This window comes from Lepus europaeus, chromosome 23 (assembly GCF_033115175.1).
Source record: "Lepus europaeus isolate LE1 chromosome 23, mLepTim1.pri, whole genome shotgun sequence".
Taxonomy (NCBI): Eukaryota; Metazoa; Chordata; class Mammalia; order Lagomorpha; family Leporidae; genus Lepus; species Lepus europaeus.
The window spans coordinates 15894298-15920055 of record NC_084849.1 but is presented as its reverse complement, the minus strand read 5'-3'; the positions used below and the strand labels follow the sequence as shown (position 1 = coordinate 15920055).

Sequence of the window (25758 nt, the reverse complement as noted above, 5' to 3'; positions counted from 1 at the left end):
CCAGGTAGCGCGGAAAGCAAACATACACTTTTTTTTTAAAGATTTATTTTATTGGGGCTGGTGCTGTGGTGTAGTGGGTAGAGCCAGTGACTACAGCGCCAGCATCACATATGTGGTTTTGTTTGTTTGTTTGTTTGTTTTAAGATTTGTTTATTTAGGGCTGGCTCTGCGGCTCAATAGGCTAATCCCCCGCCTTGCGGCGCCGGCACACTGGGTTCTAGTCCCGGTCGGGGCTCCGGATTCTGTCCCGGTTGCCCCTCTGCCAGGCCAGCTCTCTGCTGTGGCCCGGGAGTGCAGTGGAGGATGGCCCACGTGCTTGGGCCCTGCACCCCATGGGAGACCAGGATAAGGCTCCTGCCTTTGGATCAGCGTGGTGCACCGGCCGCAGTGCGCCGGCCACAGCGGCCATTGGAGGGTGAACCAACGGCAAAGGAAGACCTTTCTCTCTGTCTCTCTCTCTCACTGTCCACTCTGCCTGTCAAAAAAATTTTTTTTATTTAATCAAAAGTCAGAGTTACACACAGAGAGAGGTGAGGCACAGAGAGAGAGAGAGAGAGAGAAAGAGGTCTTCCATCCACTGGCCCACTCCCCAAACAGCTGCAATGGCAGGAGCTGTGCTGATCCGAAGCCAGGAGCCAGGAGCCTCCTCTGGGTCTCCCCCATGGGTGCAAGGGCCCAAGGACCTGGGCCATCTTCCACTGCTTTCCCAGGCCACAGTAGAGAGCTAGATTGGAAGTGGAGCAGCCAGGTCTTGAACCGGCACCCATATGGGATGTCAGTGCTGCAGGCCAGGATGTTAACCTGCTGTGCCACAGCACCAGCCCCCCATATGGGCTTCTTTTCTTTTCTTTTTTTTTCTTTTTTTTTTTTTTTAAGATTTATTTTATTTACTTGAAAGAGTTACAGAGAGAGGTAGAGATAGAGAAGTCTTCCATCTGCTGATTCATTCCCCAATTGGCCGCAGTGGCCGGAGCTGTGCCGATCCAAAGCCAGGAGCCAGGAGCTTCCTCTGGGTCTCCCACGTGGGTGCAGGGGCCCAAGAACTTGGGCCATCTTCTACTGCTATCCCAGGCCATAGCAGAGAGCTGCATGGGAAGAGGAGCAGGGACTAGAACCGGTGCCCATATGGGATGCTGGCACTTCAGGCCAGGGTGTTAACCTGCTGTGCCACAGTGCCGGCTCCCCATATGGGTTTCAATCCTGGCTTCATCACTTCCAATCCAACTCCCTGCAAATGCACCTGGGAAAGCAGCGGAGAATGGTCCAAGTGCTTGGACCCCCTGCATACATATGGGAGACCTGGATGAAGCCCCTGGCTTCAGCCTGGCCCAGTCCTAGCCATTGCAGCCATCTGGATCTCCCACATAGATGGCAAGGTCCAAGCACTCGGGCAATCATCCGCTGCCTTCCCTGGGCACATTAGCAGAGAGCAGGATTGGAAACAGAGCAGTGAGGACTTCAACTAGTGCTCTGATATTGGATTCTAGCGTTGCAGGTGGTGATGAACCCACTGTGCCACAATGCCGGCCCCCACAGAAAGTGTTTTTTTATTTTTATTTTATTTATTTATTTATTTATTTATTTTTTGGACAGGCAGAGTGGATAGTGAGAGAGAGAGAGAGACAGAGAGAAAGGTCTTCCTTTTTGCTGTTGGTTCACCCTCCAATGGCTGCTGTGGCCAGCGCATCTCGCTGATCCGAAGCCAGGAGCCAGGTGCTTCTCCTGGTCTCCCATGCGGGTGCAGGGCCCAAGCACCTGGGCCATCCTCCACTGCCTTCCCGGGCCATAGCAGAGAGCTGGCCTGGAAGGGGGGCAACCGGGACAGAATCCGGCGCCCCAACCGGGACTAGAACCCGGTGTGCCGGCGCTGCAAGGCGGAGGATTAGCCTGTTAAGCCACGGCACCAGCCAGAAAGTGTTTTTTTAAACAATTTATTTATTACTTGAGAGACAGAAAGAGAGAGAGCTCTCCCATCTACTGGTTTGCTCCCTGAGTACCTACAATGGCAGGGGCTGGGCAAAGGCCAAAGCCAGATACAGGAACTCAATCCCAGGTCTCCCATGTGGGTGGCAGGAGCCCAGTCGCTTGAGTTATCACTGCTTCCCATGGTCTGATTGACACCAAGCTGGAATCAGGAGTGGGGTGAGGACTCAAACCCTGGTCGTGCAAAGGGGTATGCAGGCCAACTCCTAGGCTAAATGTCCATTCAATCCTCTTTTTTTTTTTTAGTTAGAAAAGTAAAATAGTACAGGACCATGAACTCTTATGTTTTGCTTGTGGGGGTGTCATTTTGTAAAACCACTGTGGAAAAGATTTGCCATGCCCTGGCTGTTCCAGTTCGACAGGGGCTAATTGAGGTGAGCCACATACTCACCTTGAACACGAAACTCAAGGGGGCGCCAAAGACTCAGTAATTAAGATAAATATTTGAACTGGGGCAAATGGAGGCACGCAAAGCAAAGGCAAGAGTTAGGGCCTTTCTTTCTTTCTTCCTTCCTTCCTTCCTTCCTTCCTTCCTTCCTTCCTTCCTTCCTTCCTTCCTTCCCTCCCTCCCTCCTTCCCTCCTTTCTTTCTTTCTAAGATTTTATTTATTTATCTGAGAGGTAGAGTTATAGACAGAGAGAGGGAGAGACAGAGAAAGGTCCTCCATCCACTGGTTCACTCCCCCAATGGCCTCAACAGCCAGAGCTGAGTAGATCCAAAGCTAGGAGCCAGGAGCTTCTTCCAGGTTTCCCACGCAGGTGCAGGGGCCCAAACACTTGGACCATCTTCTAATGCTTTCCTATGCCATAGCAAAGAACTGGATCAGAAGAGGAGCAGCTGGAACACAAACTGGTAACCAAATGGGATGCCAGTGCCGCAGGCCGAGGCTTAACCTACTACATCACAGTGCTGGCCCCTAGAGCTTGTATTTATTAAAAATTTTTTAATGTTTATTTATTTGAAAGGCAGATAGAAAGAGATTCCATCTGTGGGTTCACTCCCCCAAATGTCCACAACAGCCAGGGTTGGACTAGGTCAGGAAGAAGCCAGGAGCCTGGAAGGAACTCCATCCAGGTCTCCCACATGGGTGGCAGGGACCCAAGTACTTGAGCCATCATCACCTGCTGCCTCCCAGGATCTGCATTAGCAGGAAGCAGGAAGCGGAGCCAGGACCCAACCCCAGGCACTCCAGTATGGGATGCTGGCATCCAAAGCGGCATCTTAGCCACAAAGCCAAGCACCCACACCCCTGCCCCTTCATTCTTTTCAATGGCTGCAAAGTATTTGATGGGATGAGTCTGTTTTGTATCGTTCTTGACCAAATCACAAAATCTTGCATCCTTTACCCTAGTGCTATGTTGAACAGCTCCATTACCTCCAGAATTCCTCTGTGAAGCCACTTGTAGACAGTCTGACCCGCTTCCCCAACCCTTGGCACTCTCGAGGCATGTGGGGTGTGTGTGTGTAAGTGTGCGCATGTGTATGTGTGTGTGTGAGCAAGCATCCACTTGCTTCTAAGCAAACAGAAGACAAGTGTGGCAAAAATCAAACACAACCACTGAAAAGATGAACAAATAGCCTAAGGGAAGCAAAAACACTGTTAAAAAGGAAAGGTGGGGGCTGGTGTCATGGCACAGTAGGTTAATTCTCCGCCTTCTGCGCCGGCATCCCATATGGGCTCCGGTTCTAGTCCTGGTTGCCCTTCTTTCAAACCAGCTCTCTGCTATGGCCTGGGAAAGCAGTAGAAAATGGCCCAAGTGCTTGGGCCCCTGCACCCCCATGGGAGACTGGGAAGAAGCTCCTGGCTCCTGGCTTCAGATCAGCACAGCTCCGGCCATTGCAGCCATTTGGGGAGCGAACCAATGGAAGGAAGACCTTTTTCTCTGTCTCTCCCTCTCACTGTTTGTAACTCCACTTCTCAAATAAATAAATAAAATCTTTTTTTTTTTTTTTTTTAAAAAAGGTGGGGTGGGCATTGGGCCTAGCGTTGTCTTCAGTATGTTAGTACTTCAGGTTGGAGAACCTGGTTCAGTTCCTGACTCTGGCTCCCGACTCCAGCTTCCTGCATCAGCTGATCCTGGGAGGCAGCAGTGATACTGAAGTGATTGGGCTCATGCCACCCATTGGGGGACCTGGGTTGCTCTCTCAGTTCCCAGGATCAACCCAACCCGGCCCTGGGGCCACTGCAGGCATTGGGAAATTGGGAAGTGAACCAGTGGATGAGCTCGCTCTCTCTCTCTCTCGATTTTCTGCCTCTCAAAAAACAAAATTCAAAAGAAAACCGGAAGTGAGTGTTTGGCCTAGAGTTAAGACAGCAGTTAGAATGCCTGCATTCCATATTGGACAGTCTGGGTTCCAGGCTCTGCTCCAATTCCAGCTTCCTGCTAACACGTACCCTCGCTAGTGATGGCTCATGTAGTGGGGTTCCTGCCACCCATGTGGATTGAGTTCTGGTTTTCCTGCCTTGGTCCCAGTCTGGGGCTGATGCTGGTATTTGGGGAGTGAACCAGTGAATGGCAACTCTGTGTTTTGCTGTCTGTCTCTGCCTTTCAAATAAATAAAAACAAAAAAAAATTTAAAGTAATGTGACTTTCATTTATTTAAAATTTATTTTCATTTCTGTTTGAAAGGCAGACACATGCACATACACACAGAGAGACAAAAAGAGAGAGCTCTTACATTCACTCGTTCACTTCCCAAAGCCCACAGTAGCTCAGTTCCAGGCCTCAATCCAGGTCTCCCACGTGATTGGCAGGGACCCAAGTCCCTGAGTCCGCATTGCTGCCTCCTGGGGTGTGTGGTCATTGAGGTCCAGAAGTTGGAATTGGAAGCCGAGGTGGTGGTTGAGCCCAGGCACCCAAATATGGATTTTGCGTGTCCCAACTGGTGTTTTTTTAAATTAATTAATTTATTTGAAAGAGTTACAGAGAGAGAGAGGCAGAGAGAGAGAGAGAGAGAGAGAGAGGTCTTCCATCTGCTGGTTCACTCCCCAATTGGCCGCAATGGCTGGAGCTGCGCTGATCCGAAGCCAGGAACCAGGAGCCTCCTCTGGGTCTTCCTATGTGGGTGCAGGGGCCCAAGGACTTGGGCCATCTTCTACTACTTTCCCAGTCCTTAGCAGAGAGCTGGATCAGAAGTGGAGCAACCGGGTCTTGAACCGGTGCCCATGTGGGATGCCTGCTCTGCAGGCAGCAGCTTTAAGCACTACACCACTGCGCCAGCCCCCCAACTGGTGCCTTAACTGCTGCACCAGATGCCCACCCCTTCCAAGAACCTCACTGTGGTTCCACTTCCACCCCTGGAAGTTAGCCTCGGGCAGGTGAGACCACAGCATGATGATGAACACCAATCGCATTATACTCTAGATATAGTTCTGTGACTTCCTTTTTCTTTCTGCTAAGCAATATGTCATGGATTTTTTTAATGTCAGCATCCTGCTCCCTCCTTTCCCACAGGGTTGTCTGCTGCCACAGTTATCCAGTCCCCTAGTGATGGACATTGGGGTTGTTTCAGTTGACATTTCAATCAGTGAGAGGCCATGTATACAATGGTGGTCCCCTAGATAATATAGCTTAGTGATATCATATCCATCTTTTTTTTTTTTTTTTTTGACAGGCAGAGTTAGACAGTGAGAGAGAGACAGAGAGAAAGGTCTTCCTTCTGTTGGTTCACTTCCTAAATGGCTGCTATGGCCGGCGCGCTGCGCCAATCTGAAGCCAGGAGCCAGGTGCTTCCTCCTGGTCTTCCATGTGGGTGCAGGGCCCAAGCACTTGGGCCATCCTCCACTGCACTCCTGGGCCACAGCAGAGAGCTGGATGAGAAGAGGAGCAACCAGGACAGAATCCGGTGCCCCAACCGGGACTAGAACCCAGGGTAGTGGTGCCGCAGGCAGAGGATTAGCCTAGTGAGCTGTGGCACCGGCCCATATTCATGCAGCGCGCCGGCCATAGAAGCCATTTGGGGGGTGAACCAATGGTAGGAAGACCTTTCTCTCTGTCTCTCTCTCACTGTTTAACTCTGCCTGTCCAAAAAAAAAATTATTTGAAAGGCAGAGTTAGAAGGAAGAAGATCTTTCATCCATTGCTAAGGCTGGGGCTGGGCCAGGCTGAAGCCAGGAGTCTGGAACTCCATTTGGGTCTCCCACGTGGGTGCAGGGTCCCAAACACTTGGGCCATCTTCCACTGCCTTCCTAGGTGCATCAGCAGGGAGCTGGATCTGAAGTGGAGCAGCCAGGACTCGAACCAGCATTCATGCTGGTTGATGGTAGATGCTGGCATGGTAGACAGTGGCTTAATCCATTGTGCCACAAAGCTGGCCCTACCCATCTTTTTTTACCTCTCTTTCTCTGTCATTCTGCCTTTCAAATAAATAAATCTTAAAAAAAGAAAAAAGGAGAAAGAAAGATAGATAGATGCTGGAATTAGAAATAGGAGCTGGGCATGGAACCCAGGTATGCTGACATGGGACATGGGTGTTCTAACCAGCGATTAGGATGAGCATTTATTTATTTAAAGATTTATTTATTTGAAAGGCAAAGTTACAGAGAGATAATGGCAGAGAGTGAGAGAGAGGTCTTCCACCCACTGGTTCAATCCACAAATGGCTACAACAGCTGGAGCTGGGCCAGGGGCCCAAGCACTTGGGCCATCTTCTGCTGCTTTCCCAGGCCATCAGCAGGGAGCTGGATGGCAAGAGGAGCATCCAGGACTCAAACTGGCGCCCAAATGGGATGGCGGCACTGCAGGCAGTGGCTTTACCCACTACACCACATCACCGGCCCCTGCTGCTGAGCTTAATGCCTACCCCTCATGTGGCATTTCTGTAGGTGGGATTGGCTGTTCCAAGGCCATATGTATTTTGCATTTTAAGGGGCGCCCCAAAACAGGCATCCCTATGGCTGTGCTGGTGTATGAGCCCCAAATTTACCTACAAGGCCATGTGGAACACAGCTGACAGCTCGTTGGGAAATGTCCTGCAGCTTTCCTGTGGCTCTCCTGGCTTAGGAGGGGGGCAGCGAGCTGCTACCCATCCACCCAAGGCCCTGGCCCTGCCAGGCAGCCGTGGTATTTGCTTGCCCTCCACTCTTTGTCTCGGCAGAGAGCGGGAGAGGGGCCGGCTTGGGTGAGGTAATCCTTGTCTGGCAGGGAGCAAGGATCTGGGCCCACCCCAAACTGACCTTCTCCTTCTCCACCATGTAAGGAAGTATCCTCAGAAACGCTAGCCCAACCCCCGCCGCACCCTCCCACCCTGATGCCTGTGCCCGCGCGGCCCCGCTGGCTCAGAGGGAAAAGGGCCCACCAGCCCCGAACAATCTGCTAAGTGTTCAAGTCACTGCAGGATGTCTGCAAGACTCACCAGCTTCTAGGTTAAAAATATCCCGTGCCTGAGGGGCCCTCACTGTCTGGCTCAGAACAGAGCTGGCTCAGAGCTCCACGGCCCCTGTACCACTGGGGAAATGAACAGAGGCCAACTGATCTGTTTTTCCCCTGTGAAACTGAAGCCAGATGATGGGGTTCAAATCTTTGCCCCACCATTCCCTAGCTGTGTGATCCCAGGCCACTCACTCAACCTCTCTGTGTCTTAGTGTCCCTGTTTGTGAAGGAGTCATGGTTTTATTTATCTCAAAGGCCAGGAGTCTTTGGTCTGGCTCATCCCCGGCCCCAGCCATTGAGGTCATTTGGGCAGTGAACCAGAGTTCAGAAGATCTGTGTGTGTGTGTCTACCTTTAAAAAAAAAAGAGGGGGCGGAGGAGGGACCTGCCTGCCAGGCTACATTTCAGATCAGTTAAACCAGAATTTTTACAGATTGGGTCTGGGCAAAAAAAATTATTTCTAAAGTCTCCCAGGTAATTCCAGTGTGTCCCCAAGGATGAGACACACCACCAGAGAGATTTTGTGGGTATTAATATGGGCCAGTGCCGCGGCTCACTAGGCTAATCCTCCACCTTGTGGCGCCGGCACACTGGGTTCTAGTCCCAGTGGGGCACTGGATTCTGTCCCGGTTGCCCCTCTTCCAGGCCAGCTCTCTGCTATGGCCCGGGAATGCAGTGGAGGATGGCCCAAGTGCTTGGGCCCTGCACCCCATGGGAGACCAGGATAAGCACTTGGCTCCTGCCATCAGATCAGCGCGGTGCGCTGGCCGCAGCATGCCAACCGCGGCGGCCATTGGAGGGTGAACCAACGGCAAAAGGAAGACCTTTCTCTCTGTCTCTCTCTCACTGTCCACTCTGCCTATCAAAAAAAAAAAAAAAAAAAAAAAAAGCCGGCGCCGCGGCTCACTAGGCTAATCCTCCGCCTTGCGGCGCCGGCACACCGGGTTCTAGTCCCGGTCGGGGCACCGATCCTGTCCCGGTTGCCCCTCTTCCAGGCCAGCTCTCTGCTGTGGCCAGGGAGTGCAGTGGAGGATGGCCCAAGTGCTTGGGCCCTGCACCCCATGGGAGACCAGGAGAAGCACCTGGCTCCTGCCATCGGATCAGCGCGGTGCGCCGGCCGCAGTGCACTACCGCGGCCATTGGAGGGTGAACCAACGGCAAAAGGAAGACCTTTCTCTCTGTCTCTCTCTCACTGTCCACTCTGTCAAAAAAAAAGAAAAAAAAATGGGATAATATGGGGAAAATGCTTCTGTGGGTACCTGGTTTGTTGGGGTGGCAGGACCAACTATCCAACTTCCCTGGTAGTCAGGGAAGGCTTCCTGGAGGAGGGTGTGTCTGAGCCATGATTTTTGCAGCACTGACAGGACCTGCAGGGGCTTGGAGGCAGGAGATGTGGCCTCTCAGAAGCACTGAAAGTCATTTTCTGTGACAGGAGATCAGAAAGGAGGAAGTAGGGAGATTGGAGGAGGAGGAGGAGAAGAAGGAGGCATGGAGGACTAGTTCCTTTAATAAGGTCAGAGGTCATAGATAATTTTGGGCTTTATTCTAGTGAAGGTTTTAAGCAGGACAATGACCCAGACCCTCAAATTCAGAGACAAACAGGGCCAACCTGAGGCACATGTGCAAACCAGCTGGGAACTCTGGGCTTGGCAAGGAGCTGAGGCACCAGCCTCGGGTCCCCAGCAAACCAGCACAGGGTGAGTCAGTCCCAGGCTTTCATCCTGACGTCCTCATCGTGGCAGTGTAGCTGTGGGCTGGTGGCTTTGTTTATGAGCCTCAGTTTCCTAACCTGTGAAATAGGTTTAAAACCCTTATGGGATTTTTTTTTTCACTTGAGAGGCAGAGTTATAGAGAAAGGAGAGACAAGGGGAGAGAGCCTCCATCCACTGGTTCACTCCCCAAATGGCTGCAACAGCCAAGGCTACGCCATGCCATGCCAAAGCCAGGAGCTGGGAGCTTCCTCTGGGTCTCCCACGTGGGTGCAGGGGCCCAAGCACTTGGGCCGTCTTCTGCTGCTTTCCCAGGCACATTAGCAGGGAGTTGGATCAGAAGTGGAGCAACTGGGATTTGAACTGACGCCTACATGAGATGCCAGCACTGCAGACAGCAGCTTTACCTGCTACATAGTGCCAGCACACACACACACACCCTTTTTTTTTTTTTCTTCAAGAGTTAAATAATGAGGTAAAAAGAATTCAGTAGTGTGGCCACATGGTAAACAAGACATGCTCCCCACAATAACCATTCTTAGTCACAGCCTTGATTCGGCAAACTTGCCCTTTCTCCCTCCTTGGCTTCTAGTCCCACCTGGGTTCTTGGGTGAGGATAACTACCACTGCCCCACTCCGCTCACAGATTTCTACTGTTGCTGCTGAATCCACATAACAGCTACGGAAGGGGTGGGGCTTACAATCTGGAGTGTGCAATTAAGGCAGCGGGACCTCAGGGTGGTTCAGCTTCTTGCTGCAAGCCACACAGCTACCCAGTAGCAGAGCTAGGAGCCTCACTCCCCTTTTACTGAGGGGAAAACCGCAGCTTTCGTAGGTGAGGCAGCAGGCCCTAAGACTGCGTAGTTGGCACGTAGCAGAGCCAGGGTTGGACCCTTACCAGTCCTGGGATTCCTGGACTCCAGGGGCTTCCTCCAGAGGGTCCAAGGCCCTGCTGGGACCCAACTGAGCTGGAAACTGCAGCTGCCCCTAGGCGGAGGCCCTGGGCATACCTTTCTGAATACCAGCCCTTCTTTCTGGAATGTTCTTCCCGCAGTCTTACATTCTCCAAAAATCAGGTCAGAACTAGCTCGCTGTTTTCCAGAAACCATTTTCCAAGTCTCCTTCGAATCGCTCTTAAGTGGTTGATTCCCTCTCCCCTCATGTTAATTATTAAAGTGTTTTCCTCTTGTTATATTTTATTTTCATATTATTTTATTTTCAAAATATCAGTTCGTTTTGGGAATAGGTAAATCATGTATGTGGTTCAAAATTCAAAAGAGTCACAAGAGACTTAGTGAAATTTTCCCTACTGTCGACCCCCTGTCACCCTGTTCTCTCACCTCACCCCCTGCCAGGTGACATTGGTCTTTGTGTATTGTTTATATATGTTTGAAGAGTGAACTCGTAGATCGGGGCTCTCTGTCTCTCCCTCCCTAATAAATTAGCAATTTTAAGAAGTTTAGGCCGGCGCCACGGCTCAATAGGCTAATCCTCTGCCTGCGGCGCCAGTACTCCAGGTTCTAGTCCTGGTTGGGTGCCAGATTCTGTCCCGGTTGCCCCTCTTCCAGGCCAGCTCTCTGCTGTGGGAGTGCAGTGGAGGATGGCCCAAGTGCTTGGGCCCTGCACCCGCATGCGAGACCAGGAGAAGCACCTGGCTCCTGGCTTCAGATCAGCACGATGCGCCAGCTGCAGCGGCCATTGGAGGGTGACCCAACGGCAAAGGAAGACCTTTCTCTCTGTTTCTGTCTCTCTCTCACTGTCCACTCTGCCTGTCAAAAAAAAATATATATATATATATATTCATTTATTTGAAAGGCAGAGTGACTTAGAGAGAGACAGAGTACGAGAGATCTTCACTCATTGGTTCATTCAACAACAAATGCTTGCAATAGCCCGGCCAAAGCCAGAAGCCTGGAACTCCATCTGGGTCTCCAGCATGCATGGGAGGGGCTCCAGTGCCTGAGTCATTTGCTGCTTCTTAGGCACATTAGCAGGGAGCGGGATTGGATGCAGAGTAGCCAGGACTCGAACAGTTATGCAGGCATACCAACAGGCAGTTTAAACCACTCTGCCGCAATGCCCACCCCTAGATTTGTCCCTTGATTTCATTTTCCATGAACTGTTTGAAGTCCCCTTGTAGTTTAGTTTGCACTTGCTGTAACGCGTTTATACAGATGGAATCGTTTGTAGGTCGTGTCTCTTCCAGAGGTTGCTGGGGGAGGTGGGGTGAGGAAGTGTGGCCTCTTTGGTCCAAAACAGTGTTTGTGAGATGCACGCCGCTGTGTGGAACAACAGCTTGCTCCCTTTTCTTGCTGTCTTACTCTGCTGTGTGGCTGTACCACACCTTGTCTCTTCTTCATCCCACGGCTGGACATTAACGTGTTTCTCCTCGGAGAAACAGTAAATCACTAAAGCTGCTGTGGACACGGGCATAGAAGTCTCTGTGCAGACATATGTTTTCATTTCTCTTAGATAAACACCTAAGTGTGCAACAGCTGGGTTGCAAAGTAATGTAGGAAAAATGTAAATTCTGTCTCCTCATTCCCCTGTTTAGCCACTCCAGTGGTTTCCTGTGGCCCTTGGCTCTGCACAAGGCTCTCTGAGGCTGTGCCTCCAACCTTGTCTTCTTCCAGCCTTTTTCAGGCCATACTCGCCTTCTGCATGTGTCTTTTTTTTTTTTTTTTTTTTTTGACAGGTAGAGTGGACAGTGAGAGAGAGAGACAGAGAGAAAGGTCTTCCTTTGCCATTGGTTCACCCTCCAATGGCCACCACGCTGATCCGAAGCCAGGACCCAGGTGCTTCTCCTGGTCTCCCATGCGGGTGCAGGGCCCAAGGACTTGGGCCATCCTCCACTGCCTTCCCAGGCCACAGCAGAGAGCTGGCCTGGAAGAGGGGCAACTGGGACAGAATCTGGCGCCCCGACCGGGACTAGAACCTGGTGTGCCAGCGCCGCAGGCAGAGGATTAGCCTAGTGAGCCGCAGCGCCGGCCCTGCATGTGTCTTGATCACCCACTGCAACTTATTGCTGACTCCAGGGCCCTCCAAGCTCTGGGCCTCTCTTCCTGGAAGGTGCTTCAAAGATCTTGGCATAGCTGTTCACACCTCAGCACGTCCTGGGGATCTCATGCAGAGCCCCTACCCTGCACCTGAACCTGTCCCCTTGTCCTGCTTGGTTTTATTGCTTCCACCCACTGCCATTATGCTCTGCATTTGTTTGCCTGTTTCTCAACTGTCTTTCCTTCTGATATGAACATATCATAGCCGTGAGAACAGGGACTGCATCTGTCTTGTTTGCTGCTGTTCACCAGTGTCTAGGGTGGGAGGTGCTCCGTAGATACCAAACGAAGGCCAGAGGCCATGGACATACAAGGGGTTAGCCAGGTTGGAGTAGGTGCTGTGCCCATAGCAGGTAAAACTGCTGCCTGAGGCACCAGCATACCTATGGGTGCCGGCTTGAATCCTGAGTCCCAGATGCTTCTGATCCAGCTCCCTGCTAGTGCACCTGGGAAAGCAGCGGAGGATGCCCAAGTGCTTGGCCCTTGCACCCATGTGGGAGACCCAGAGAAGCTCCTGGCTCTTGGTTTCCGATGGGCCCAGCTCTGGCCATTATGGCATTTGGGGAATGAACCAACAGGTGGAAGATCTCTTCTCCCTCTCCCTCTCCCTCTCCCTCTCCCTCTCCCTCTCCCTCTCCCTCTCCCTCTCCCTCTCCCTCTCCCTCTCCCCCTCCCCCTCCCCTCCTCCTTCTTCTTCTTCTTCTTCTTCTTCTTCTTCTTCTTCTTCTTCTTCTTCTTCTTCTCTCTCTCTCTCTCTCTCTCTAACTGCCTTTCAAATAAATAAATAAATCTTTAAAAACAAATAAATAAGGAGTTCCCTGGGCTGCCGAGATCACTGCAGGATCAGGACAGGAACCCCAGGGTCCTGGCCCCCAGTGCACGCCTCTCCTTCTCACGCTAGCCATTCACAGAGCTTCCCAGTACTGGCAAACCAAGATGGCACGGGGCTCTTAACTGCAGTGCTAGTTCTAGGAGCAAGGGACTGGATATAACCCAAATGCCCATCAGTGGAGGAGTGATTAAATAAATTACAGAAGCACAGTCTGGCAATGGAAAGCCATGTAGCCACAGAAAAGATCCAGGAAGGGGCCAGTGCTGTGGCGTAGTGGGCAAAGCCACTGCCTGCAGTGCCGGCATCCCATGTGAGTGCCAGTTCGAATCCTGGCTGCTCCATTTTTGATTCAGCTCTCTGCCTGGGAAGGCAGCAGAGGATGGCCTGGGTTCTTGTTCCTTGAGACCCAGAAGAAGCTCCTGGCTCCTGGCTCTGGCCTGGCCCAATCCCAGCTATTGCAGCCATTTGGGGAGTGAACCAGCAGTTGGAAGCACCCCCCCCCCTTTCAAATACATAAATCTTTAAAACAACCACCACCAACAACAACTAAAAACACCTGCATCCCACACCAGGGTACCTGGGTTCAAGTCCCAGCTCCAGCTCCTGATTCCAGCTTCCTGGTGACGAAGCCCCTGGGAGGCAGTGATGATGGCTCAGGTAGTTGGGTCCTTGCCACCACAACGTTGTAGGCACTTGTGGGATGAGCCAGTGGATGGTAGTGCTCTCTGTATCTCTCTCCCTCTCAAATATACAAAAGTAAATTTTAAAAGAATTTTTAAAAAAGGAACTACTGGACAGTGTTGTGTCCCAGTAGGTTAGGCTGCTGCTTATGCCACTGGCATTCCATGTTGGAGTGCTGGTTTAAGTCCTGGATGCTCAAAAGCAGTAGTTGATGGCCTAAGAACTTGGGCCCCTGCCCCTCAAGTGAGAGACCAGGAAGTTCATGGCTCCTGTCTCTGGCCTGGCCCAGCTCCATCTGTTGTGAGCATTTGGAGAGTGAACCAGAGGATAGAAGATATTTCTCTCTCTGTCTTTCACTCTTTCAAATATTTGGAATTAATAATTAATTAGAGAGATAGAGAGCTACCATCTACTGGTTCACTCTCCAAATGTTTGCAGTAGGCTGGGGCTGGGCCAGGCCAAAACCAAGAGCCTAAAACTCAATCTGTGCTTGCTGCCTGGATGGCATGGACTCAAGTGTTTGAGCCATCACTTGCTACCTCCCAGGTTGCATATTAGCAAGAAGCTGGAGACAGGAGTAGAACTGCACTGGCACCCAGGCACTCTGATGTAGGATGCCAGCCAGCATCTTAACTGTAGGCAAAACACCTGCCCTGATAAGTGTATTTGGATGCAAACAAACAAAAAACCTGAACTTGTGTAGTTTTTTTAATACACATTATCCATGAACTTAATTCTCTCTCTCTCTCTCTCTCTCTCTCTCTCTCTCTCTCTCTCTCTCTCTCTCTTTTGGACAGGCAGAGTGGACAGTGAGAGAGAGAACAGAGAGAAAGGTCTTCCTTTTGCCATTGGTTCACCCTCCAATGGCCGCCGTGGCTGGCGTGCTGCGGCCGGCGCACCGCGCTGATCCGATGGCAGGAGCCAGGTGCTTCTCCTGGTCTCCCATGGGGTGCAGGGCCCAAGCACTTGGGCCATCCTCCACTGCACTCTCTGGCCACAGCAGAGAGCTGGCCTGGAAGAGGGGCAACCAGGACAGAATCCAGCGCCCCAACCGGGACTAGAACCTGGTGTGTGGGCGCCGCAAGGCGGAGGATTAGCCTATTGAGCCACAGCGCCGGCCCTTAATTTCTCTTTGACTCTTATTTTATTTATTTGAAAGGTAGAGAGACATTCAAAGAGATCTCCCATCTGCTGGTTTACTCCCCAAATGCCTGCAACAAGTAGGGCTGGGCCAGGCCAAAGCCAGGAGCCAGAAACTCAGTCTGGGTCTCGCACATGGGTGGAAGGGGACAAGTACTTGAGCCATCAGCTGCTGCTTCTCAGGAAGGTGGAATTAGAAGCAAAGCCAGGACTCCCACCCAGGTCCTCTGGTATGGGATGTGGGCATCCCGCTATGCCAAATGCCTGCCCTTCTTGAAAACCCCATGTAGAGTGACAGGAAGCACATGGGTTGTTACCTGGGGCCAGCAGTGAGGAAACCAACTGCAAAAGGGGCTTTGAGGCGTGAGGGAGTGTAGTGGAATGAGAAGGCCATGCCAAGGTGGCCACTGGCAAGCGAGCGTCAGTTAGTAAGGAATGGCTTTGAAACTGCCTGGCGACAGGCTGTGATTGGATGGCTCTGGAAACTGCCTGGCAACAGGCTGTGATTGGTTGGGGTATAGACCGCCCCTTGACCAGATTGGCTGGTCTTGGCTATATAAGCTTTGTATCAACTGTAATAAACGAGTCTGCAGGCTGCTCGCCTCAAGCCTGCTCTCACCCGACTCCCGGGGTCTGTGTGTTGACTCCGCGCCTCTTGCCCCCACCACGCTACTCCTCTCAGAAACGAACCCACTGCAACATTGTGGACAAATCAACGACGACATCTGGCGCCCAACGTGACTGAGAAAGAGACAGCGTGTCGGACTCGGTGAGGTCCCCCCTGGATTTCGGCAAGTAGGCCCCTCGGTGTTCTGTGTGCTGTTCGGTTCTGTGAGGGTGAGCACAGAACCCCCTCCTACGCCCCTTTCCTTGTCCTTGTCCTCGGTCTAAGTGACCCCAGGTTAGCACACACCGCCCTGAAGCGTACGTCGCTTCTCGGCTCCTCCTTTTACTTTCGGTTCGCCCGGCGAATTCACATAAGGGACTGATCATCCCAGAATTCGGAACCAAGTCATCTTCCCTCACTCGAGAGAGGTGATGCTCCGGAGACACCATGTGGGCATACGGCCTTGACCTAACAAATCAAGGAAGTCCCCCACTAAGCACAAGACATACGTACGATCTGATACACCACTGTCTGTTTGTCTAGCATAGGAAAACCTCCTACAAAATGCCATCCACAGTTGAGGTGCTAGGAATTTGCTTTGTTACGGTAGCAGTGCTATACGTGTCTTTCCTCTGGCTAGAGTTGGCTACATTGTAGAGAATTCAACGGCTACAAGGGAGTGGTTACGTGGGTGAATGAACACACGTGCCAAAGCTCATTGAGCTGAGCACTTGAAAGGGCTGCATTTTACTGGGTCTAAATTATGCCTCAATAAAGCTGATTTTTAAAAAAGATAACCTTTCCTTCTCTTCCTCGGTGCTGCCTCCGGAGGTGGCGGCCTTCTCGGCACCATGGCGCCTTCAGACCCCTGGTGAAGCCTAAGATCGTCAAAAAGAGGACCAAGAAGTTCATCCGCCACCAGTCGGACCGCTATGTCAAGATTAAGCGTAACTGGCGGAAACCCAGAGATATTGACAACAGGGTGCGGAGAAGATTCAAGGGCCAGATCTTGATGCCCAACATTGGCTACGGGAGCAACAAGAAGACCAAGCACATGCTGCCCAGCGGCTTCCGGAAGTTCCTGGTCCACAACGTCAAGGAGCTGGAGGTGCTGCTGATGTGCAACAAATCCTACTGTGCAGAGATTGCTCACAACGTCTCCTCCAAGAACCGCAAAGCCATTGTGGAGTGAGCGGCCCAGCTGGCCATCAGGGTCACCAACACCAACGCCAGGCTGCGCAGTGAAGAAAATGAGTAAGTGGCTCGGGTGTGCATTTTATTTGTGTTTAAATAAAACCTTGAAAACCGCAAAAAAAAAAAAAAAAAAGATAACCTTGGTTTCTGGATGGAAAACAGCCCCTAGGGGTCCAACTTGGAGGTTAGTGCAGGAATCCGAGGCCAGAGAAGGGGGTGGCTCGGCTGTTGCCAGTACAATGATAGTAGAGGTGGAAAGCAGGGGGGAATCAGGCTGGCAGGTGGGACTGACCGAGGAAGGTGAGGATGGGGAGGCATTAAGGTGACTTTCAGATGTGTGTGTGTGGTCAACAGTTAGGGCCCTTTAAGGATATGGGGACCATGAGGATGGAGCAGCTTTGGGGACAAAGACAGCCTCCTGCATGATCACTTGAGATCCTTCTGATTCTACAACTCTTTGTTTCAAAGCCCTCCTGGCCTGGGCAGGAGTGTCACATGTAGAAGAATCCTTAGCAACCCCACCTTACAGATGAGAATACTGAGGCGCAGGCAGACTTCTAGCATCCCTGACTTAGGGACCCAGGAAAGCCAGGATTCCGGCTCAAGCCTTCCTACTTTCTGCTGTGTTGTGTAGCTTCTCCTGAGTGCTCACCTGCCCCGGGTTGCCTTCTTCCACTACTCTGCCCTCTCGGGGAGTAGACATACAGGCCATAAGTGCCTCAAAGTCTGGTCACTCTGTGGTCCTTTATGACTTTTACTGTAACTAGGAACCAGGAACTCAATAATTTTCTTTAAGTAGATCCTTTTTTTTTTTTTTGACAGGCAGAGTGGACAGTGAGAGAGAGAGAGAGACAGAGAGAAAGGTCTTCCTTTTGCCATTGGTTCACCCTCCAATGGCCGCCGCGGCTGGCGCGCTGCGGCCGGTGCGCTGCGGCCGGCGCGCTGCGCTGATCCGATGGCTGGAGCCAGGTGCTTATCCTGGTCTCCCATGCGGGTGCAGGGTCCAAGCACTTGGGCCATCCTCCACTGCACTCCCGGGCCATAGCAGAGAGCTGGCCTGGAAGAGGGGCAACCAGGACAGAATCCGGCGCCCCAACCGGGACTAGAACCCGGTGTGCCGGCGCCGCAAGGTGGAGGATTAGCCTGTTGAGCCACGGCGCCAGCCGAGTAGATCCTTTTTTTTAAAAAAAAATTATTTATTTGAGAGGCAGAGAGACATCAGAGAGAGGAGGGAGGGAGGGAAAGAGAGAAGGAAAGAGAGAGAGATACAGAGAGGTTTCATATCCATGGGTCCACGCTCCAAATCCCCTCAGTGAATTCAGGAACTGGGAACTCCATCCGGGTCTTTCATGAGGGTGGCAGGGACCCAGGTACTTGAGCCATCCCTTGCTGTTTCACGGGGCCTGAATTAGCAGGAAGCTGGAGTTGGGATGCAATGCAGGCACTCCAGTACGGAATATGGTGTTTTAACTGTTATGCTAAAACTTCCTCTTCACTACTTTTTAACCTTAACTTATCTAAAATTAGAGCTATCACAGGTTTTATGCGCCAGTTAGGTATTTTTCTTATATGCATAAATAAGTATCTATTAAAATAAGAAATCTTCACCCATGTTCCACTTAGACCTCTCTCATTCCACTCTGGGCACTCACGCCACATTTGAGGGGTTCCACGTGGGCTCATCCTGCAGTCTTGTGTATCAAGCTGGTGCTCGTGAGACAGGAGGGGTGTTCAACAAGTTCATGGACAACACCCATTTTGGAAAAAAAAAATCTATGCAGGGATTTCAACAAATGTTGCACCAAAATAAACTTATCTTTTACTTCCATTTCCAGGATGTTTTAGAGATATCCTCATACACTGTGGATATTTTTATAGATGCCACTGTTAGAGACAGCACTTTGCCTACATCTAGCAAAAAAACTGACAGCGCCCATACATTTTACCTCTGACACAGCACTTCTCTTTCTAGGGATTGAGCTTCAGGAAATAATTAAGGGTGTGCTCCAAGATTCAGCTACAAGGATGTTCTTCTCAGGATTGCTGATTTTAGTGAAAAAATTGGAAATAACTAAATTTAACGAGGAGATTGGCTGAGTGGATGCTGATGTAGTTATAGGATGGCATGTTATTTTGCCCAAGGAAATGAGGTTTCAGAAGAATATTGAGTGCTATGAAAGGTGAAAGGTGTTTGCAAAATAGTGTGAAGAGAGCAGGTTTCAAAACTGTGTGTAAAACTATCCCAATATGTGTTTAAGCATTTTAGGAGTGAGTCTATGTCAGAATCCATATGGGATGCTGGCACTGCAGACGGTAGCTTCACCCACTACGCGATGGTGCCGGCCCCAGAACTGGGGTCTTGACATAATCCAGTAGGTCAAGGAATGGTTTTCTGAAGCAACGAGTTTTAGGTTGAAACTCACGAAATACATGACAGCTAACATTTAAAATGGCATTGTCCAGGGGCCAGCATTGTGGCACAGTGGGTTAAACTGCCATCCCATATCAGAGTGTCATGGTGGCATCCCATATCAGAGTGCTGATTTGAGTCCTGGCTGTTCCGCTTCCAATCGAGCTCCCTGCTGATGCACCTGGGAAGGCAGTGGATGATGGCCCACATACCTGGGTCCCTGCCACCCATGTGGGAGATCTGGATGGAGTTCCTGGCTGCAGCCTGACCTGGCCCAAGTTGTTGCAGGCATTTGGAGACTGAACCTGCAGGTGGAAAGTCTCTCTCTCTCTCTCATGCTCTGCCTTTCAAAAATAAACAAACTTGCACTGTCTAATGCTATAGTCACTAGCAACATGGGGCTACTGAGCACTTGAAAAGTGGCTACTCAAATTGAAATGTAAGATAGGCCGGCACCGCGGCTCAATAGGCTAATCCTCCGCCTTGCGGTGCTGGCACACCGGGTTCTAGTCCTGGTCGAGGCACCGATCCTGTCCCGGTTGCCCTCTTCCAGGCCAGCTCTCTGCTGTGGCCAGGGAGTGCAGTGGAGGATGGCCCAAGTGCTTGGGCCCTGCACCCCATGGGAGACCAGGAGAAGAACCTGGCTCCTGCCTTAGGATCAGCACGCCTACGGTGGCGGCCATTGGAGGGTGAACCAACGGCAAAGGGAAGACCTTTCTCTCTGTCTCTCTCTCTCACTGTCCACTCTGCCTGTCCAAAAAAAAAAAAAAAAAGAAAGAAATGTAAGATACACACTAGATTTCAAAGACTTTATTCGGCCAGTGCTGCGGCTCAACAGGCTAATCCTCTGCCTGTGGCGCTGGCACACCAGGTTCTAGTCCCGGTCTGGGCGCCGGATTCTGTCCCGGTTGCCCCTCTTCCAGGCCAGCTCTCTGCTGTGGCCTGGGAGTGCAGTGGAGGATGGCCCAAGCTTGGGCCCTGCACCCGCATGGCAGACCAGAAGAAGCACTGGCTTCGGATCAGCGTCGGCCGCGGCGGCCATTGGAGGGTGAACCAACAGCAAAAAGGAAGACCTCTCTTTCTCTCTCTCTCTCACTATCCACTCTGCCTGTCAAAAAAAAAAAAAAAAAAAAAAGAAAGAAAGAAAAGAAAAGACTTTATTCAAAAAAGGTGAAGTATCTTATTAATTTTTAAAATATTGAGTATAAGTTGAAATGCTAACATTTAGGATACATTTAGTGGATTAGATAAACTGTATCATTAATAGTACCCATTTCTTTTTCTTCTTCTTCTTCTTCTTCTTTTTTTTTTTTTTTTTTTTGACAGGCAGAGTGGACAGTGAGAGAGACAGAGAGAAAGGTCTTCCTTTACCGTTGGTTCACCCTCCAATGGCCACCGGCAGCTGACGCACTGCAGCCGGCGCACCGCGCTGATCCAAAGGCAGGAGCCAGGTGCTTATGCGGGTCTCCCATGGGGTGCAGGGCCCAAGGACCTGGGCCATCCTCCACTGCACTTCTGGGCCACAGCAGAGAGCTGGCCTGGAAGAGGGGCAACCAGGACAGAATCCGGTGCCCAGACCAGGACTGGAACCCGGTGTGCCAGCACCACAAGGCGGAAGATTAGCCTAGTGAGCCGCAGCACCGGCCTTTATTCTTCTTAAAATGTAGCAGATATTAAAGTTTTAATTGCATATATGGTTTGAATTCTGTATCTAATGTATAATGCTGAATTCAAAGGGCCAATTACTGACTAAACATGTAGTATCTCATTTAATCCTGTGATGACTCTGAGAGGTAGTTCTTATTAATCTTCCTTCTCTAGGACAGGAAATTGAGACAGAGTAAATTGCTTAAGACTAACCACTAGCAAGAAGCACAACCAGGGGGCCAGTGTGAGGCATAGTGGGTAAAGTTGCTGCCTGTGACACCGGCATCCCACATGGGCACTGGTTGGTGTCCTGGCTGCTCCACTTCTGAGCCAGATCCCTGCTAATAACCTAGTAAAGCAGCAGAAAAGGCTCAAGTGCTTGGGCCCCTGCCATCCACCTGGGAGACCTGGAAGAAGCTTCTGGTTCCTAGTCTAGCTCCAGCTATTGCAACCACCTAGGGAGTGGAGCAGTGGATAGAAGATTGATACCTCTCTCTCTCTCTTTCTCTCTCTCTCTAACTCTGACTTCCAAATAAATAAATAATTTTTTTTAATAAATAAATAATATCTTAAAAAAAAAAAAAAACTAGGACTGGAGTCTGGCTGGAGACCAGACGTGTGTTCCTACTGACCAGAGCAGCCCAGGCAGAAGAGCATGCGGGCAAAGACTGACATTGTCTTGGCTCACTTGGCCATGGAATGATCCCAGGGAGGATCTGCTGTCCTGGGGGTCTTTATTCCCCCAATGGGGAGGAGGGAGCCAGTTTGGAAGTCAGCAGAGCTGTCCATCTGCCCTGTCGGTGTCACTTAAACTTTAGGAAGCCTCAAAAACCCAATGGAGGGTGGCGCCGTGGCTTAACAGGCTAATCCTCCACCTTGCGGTGCCAGCACACCGGGTTCTAGTCCTGGTTGGGGCGCCGGATTCTGTCCCGGTTGCCCCTCTTCCAGGCCAGCTCTCTGCTATGGCCCGGGAAGGCAGTGGAGGATGGCCCAAGACCTTGGGCCCTGCACCCGCATGGGAGACCAGGAGAAGCACCTGGCTCCTGGCTTTGGACCAGCGAGATGCGCCGGCCGCAGTGGCCATTGGAGGGTGAACCAAGGGCAAAAAGGAAGACCTTTCTCTCTGTCTCTCTCTCTCACTATCCACTCTGCCTGTCAAAAAACAAAACAAAACAAAACAAACAAAAAAAACACAAAACAAAACAAAAACAACAACAACAACAAAAACAATGGAGTTAATCAAATGCAGTGGGCTGAATGTGTTCCCCAGAATCCCTATGTTGAACTCTAATCCCAATGTGATGGTATTCAGAGGTAGGGGCTTTGGGAGGTGATGAGTTCACAAGGGTGGGCTGTTATGCAAGGGAACCCTGAAAACTGTCTACATTGCAAAGATGCAACAAGAATTCGGCCTTCTGCAACCCAGAGAAGGACTCCTCACAGCGGAACCTGACCTTGCTGGCGCCCTGAGCTTGGACTTCCAGCATGTAGAATTGTGAGAAAGAAATTTCTGTTGTTTGGAAGTCACTCGACCTAGGGTGTCACTCGACCTAGGGCACCTTGAACTAAGATACCAGGTCTGATCCTGTGGGGTAAGGGACTGGGGCGGGGGGAGGGTGTGGAGGGGAGGAAAACAAGGAGGAGATGCAGTCTGGGGACTGTTTCCATGAGGAGGGCCACGGGAGGGACCTGGGCGTCCAAGGGCACCGGGACTAAGCTCTGCAGCTCTGGTTCTCCTTAGAACTCCAGACACTAGGGATACAGTTGCCCACGCAGTGGAGGCATTGGTGTCTCCTCCAGGAAACGCTGCTTGGAAGGGGAAAGTTAGAGACCTTTGGAGGAAGGACACACCTGTGCCCTGAAGCTGGTCTAAGGGAGGGCACCCCACCCTCTGTTTTATGCACAGGCCTTGGCAGAAGCCCACCCAGGTCCAAATCCCAGTTTCCTAGTTACCAGCTATAGGACCTTGGGTAACTCAGTCTCCCTTTCAACTTTTCCAACTATAAAATAGGATAAGAGTGTTCATTTCTTAGACCTGTGGCCAGGATTAAATGCAAAAAAGAAAAAAGAAACACATGGGAAGCACCTTGCCCCAGCTGCCTTATTATATTGATAACACCTATTATGACTGTTACTGTGTCATTACTGTTTTAAGGGGAACTCACTAGGCTTTCTCAGAAGAAAATAGAAAATATAAGGCTGGCGCCGCGGCTCAACAGGCTAATCCTCCGCCTTGCGGCGCCGGCACACTGGGTTCTAGTCCCAGTCGGGGTGCTGGATTCTGTCCCAGTTGCCCCTCTTCCAGGCCTGCTCTCTGCTGTGGCCCAGGAGTGCAGTGGAGGATGGCCCAAGTGCTTGGGCCCTGCACCCACATGGGAGACCAGGAGAAGCATCTGGCTCCTGGCTTTGGATCAGCGCAGCACGCCGGCTCTGGCGGCCATTGGAGGATGAACCAATGCAAAGGAAGACCTTTCTCTCTGTCTCTCTCTCACTGTCCACTCTGCCTGTCAAAAAAAAAAAAAAAAAAAAGAAAGAAAGAAAGAAAGAAAATATAACACTACATCCCCACTGTGCTGTCTTCCGCTGTTACAGATATGGTATTCTGTTCATCCCAGAAGCTCTAGGGCCAACCAAGTTTTTGACTAATTATAGAGTCTTCGTTCTGACTCTCAGCTGTTGTTTAGCGTCTGACCCAGAGTAAGAGCCCCTGCTGATTCCTCCACTCCCCTCCCCCAAATTATCACTGCCACTTCAGATTCCCCGCTGCACTTTCCTCCTAGACCTCCCAATGAGCCATGGTCTTTGTCTCACCCACAGACTGGTGCTAACACCCTACACCACGATGCTGTCCCCCCCAAGCTACATCTTTTTTTTTTTCTTTTAAGATTTTATTTATTTGAGAGGTAGAGTTATAGACAGAGGGAGAGACAGAAAGATCTTCTATCTGTTGGTTCACTCCCTAAATGCCTGCAACAGCTGTTGCAGATTCAAAACCAGGAGCCAAAAACTTCCCCTGGATCTCCCACATGGGTACGGGGGCCCAAGCATTTGGGCTATCTTACTGCTTTCCCAGGCCATAGCAGAGAGCTGGATTGGAAGAGGAGCAGCTGGGACTAGAGCCGGCATCCATATGGGATGCTGGTGCTGTAGGCGGAGGATTAACCTACTGCGCCACAGTGCCAAGCTGTGCCAAGCTACATCTTAACTGCTGTGCCAAACACCCACCCCAGATCTTAAATTTTAATATAGGAGAATAAGGCAGATTCAGATGACCTGCTTGGATTTGCCTTCAAAAAAGAACTTGCCAGGGTCAGTGTGTGGCATAGTAGATAAAACTGCCTGTGATGTTGGCATCCTACATGGGCATTGGTTGGATTCCTGGCTGCTCCACTTCCAATCCTGCTCCCTGATAATGACCTGGGAAAAGAAGTGGAAGATGGCCCAATGCTTGGGCTCCTGCCACTCATGTGGGAGACCTGGAAGAAAGTTCTGGCTTCTGGCTTTGGCCTGGCCATTGTGGCCATTTGGGGAGTGACCCAGCAGATTGAAGACTTCTCCCTCTGTAGCTCTGACTTTTCAAATAAACAAATGAATCTCTTTTTTAAAAAGACTTATTTGTTAATTTGAAAGAGTTACACAAAGAGAGAAGGAGAGGCAGAGAGAGAGAGGTCTTCCATCCACTGGTTCACTCCCCAGTTGGTCACAACAGGTGGAGCTGGGCTGCTGATCTGAAGCCAGGAGCCAGGAGCTTCTTCTGGGTCTCCCATGCAAATGCAGGGGCCCAAGGACTTGGGCCATCTTCTACTGCTTTCCCAGGCCATAGCAGAGAGCTGGATGGGAAGTGGAGCAGCCAGGACTTGAACCGGTGCCCATATAGGATGCTGGCACTGCAGGTGGCAGTTTTACCTGCTATGCCACAGCGCCAGCCCCCAAATAAATCTTTTTAAAAATTTATTTATTTGAAAGTCAGAGCTAGAGAGAGAGAGAGAGAGGTAGAGACAGAGAGAAAGGTCTTCCATCTGCTGGTTCACTCCCCAAATGGCCGCAACAGCTAAGTCTGGGCCAGGCCGAAACCAGGAGCCTGGAACTCCGTCCAGGTCTCCCAAGCACTTGGGCCATCCTCCACTGCCTTCCCAGGATCAGAAGTGGAGCAGCTGGGACTCGAACTGGCGCCCATTTGGGATGCTGGTATTGCAGGCTGTGGCTTAACCTGCTGTGTCACAGCGCTGGCCCCATAAATAAATAAATACTAAAACAAACAAACTTGTGATGCAGGGCAGGGAGGGACAACTTACAGAATCAGTGCTTCCTGAGTCTCCCCAGCCAATGGCTGAACACAGTAACCGTATTGGGGCCTGGACCTGTCTGCCCAGTGGGGATTCCTTGCCTTTTCTTCCTGAAGGGTTGGCCTATCTTTGACAGATCTGAGTCTCTCCTTGCTCAATCCTGCTTCCTGCCCCTTTTTGTTTCACAGGTGTTACTTCTCACTGTATCTCACCTGCAGAGGAATCTGGGGCCTGGACTATACACTGGCATCATCCACCCCCAAGGGTGGTTAAGGACTGGTGATAGAGTAACTGCTTCTCTTAGAATTAAGACAAGAGTAAAGGATGTAGTGGGTAAAGCTGCCGCCTGCAGTACCAGTATCCCATATGGCCGCCGGTTCGAGACCCAGCTGCTCCGCTTCCTATCCAGCTCTCTGCTATGGCCTGGGAAAGCAGTAGAAGATGGCCCAAGTCCTTGGGTCCCTGCACCCACCTGGGAGACCCGGAAGAAGCTCTTGACTCCAGGCTTTGGATTGGCTCAGCTCCGGCTGTTGCAACCATTTGGGGAGTGAACCAGGGCATGGAAGACCTCTCTCTCTCTCTCTCTCTCTCTGCCTTTCTATAGCTCTTTCAAATAAATAAATCTTTTTTAAAAAATTAAGACAGGAGCTGTACAGTCTATTCACTCAGTAAACATCAGCTGTTGTTTGGGCCAGAGGCACTGTGTTAAGCACCGGGTGTGATTTTGCTGCCTTTTCTTCATTTCTTTCTGTTTAGTGTCCAATACGCGGTGTCTTTCCCAGGCAGAGTTTTGACAGTCTCCAGGAAGGGTGGACACGTGGAAGATTAAGGGATACAAAGCT

At 50.9% G+C, this 25758-nt stretch overlaps 1 pseudogene; it reads left to right on the top strand.

The window, feature by feature from the left end:
* Nucleotides 1-12420: 12420 nt before the first annotated feature.
* LOC133752354 (large ribosomal subunit protein eL32-like) lies at nt 12421-25189 on the top strand (annotated as a pseudogene).
* Nucleotides 25190-25758: the final 569 nt, after the last annotated feature.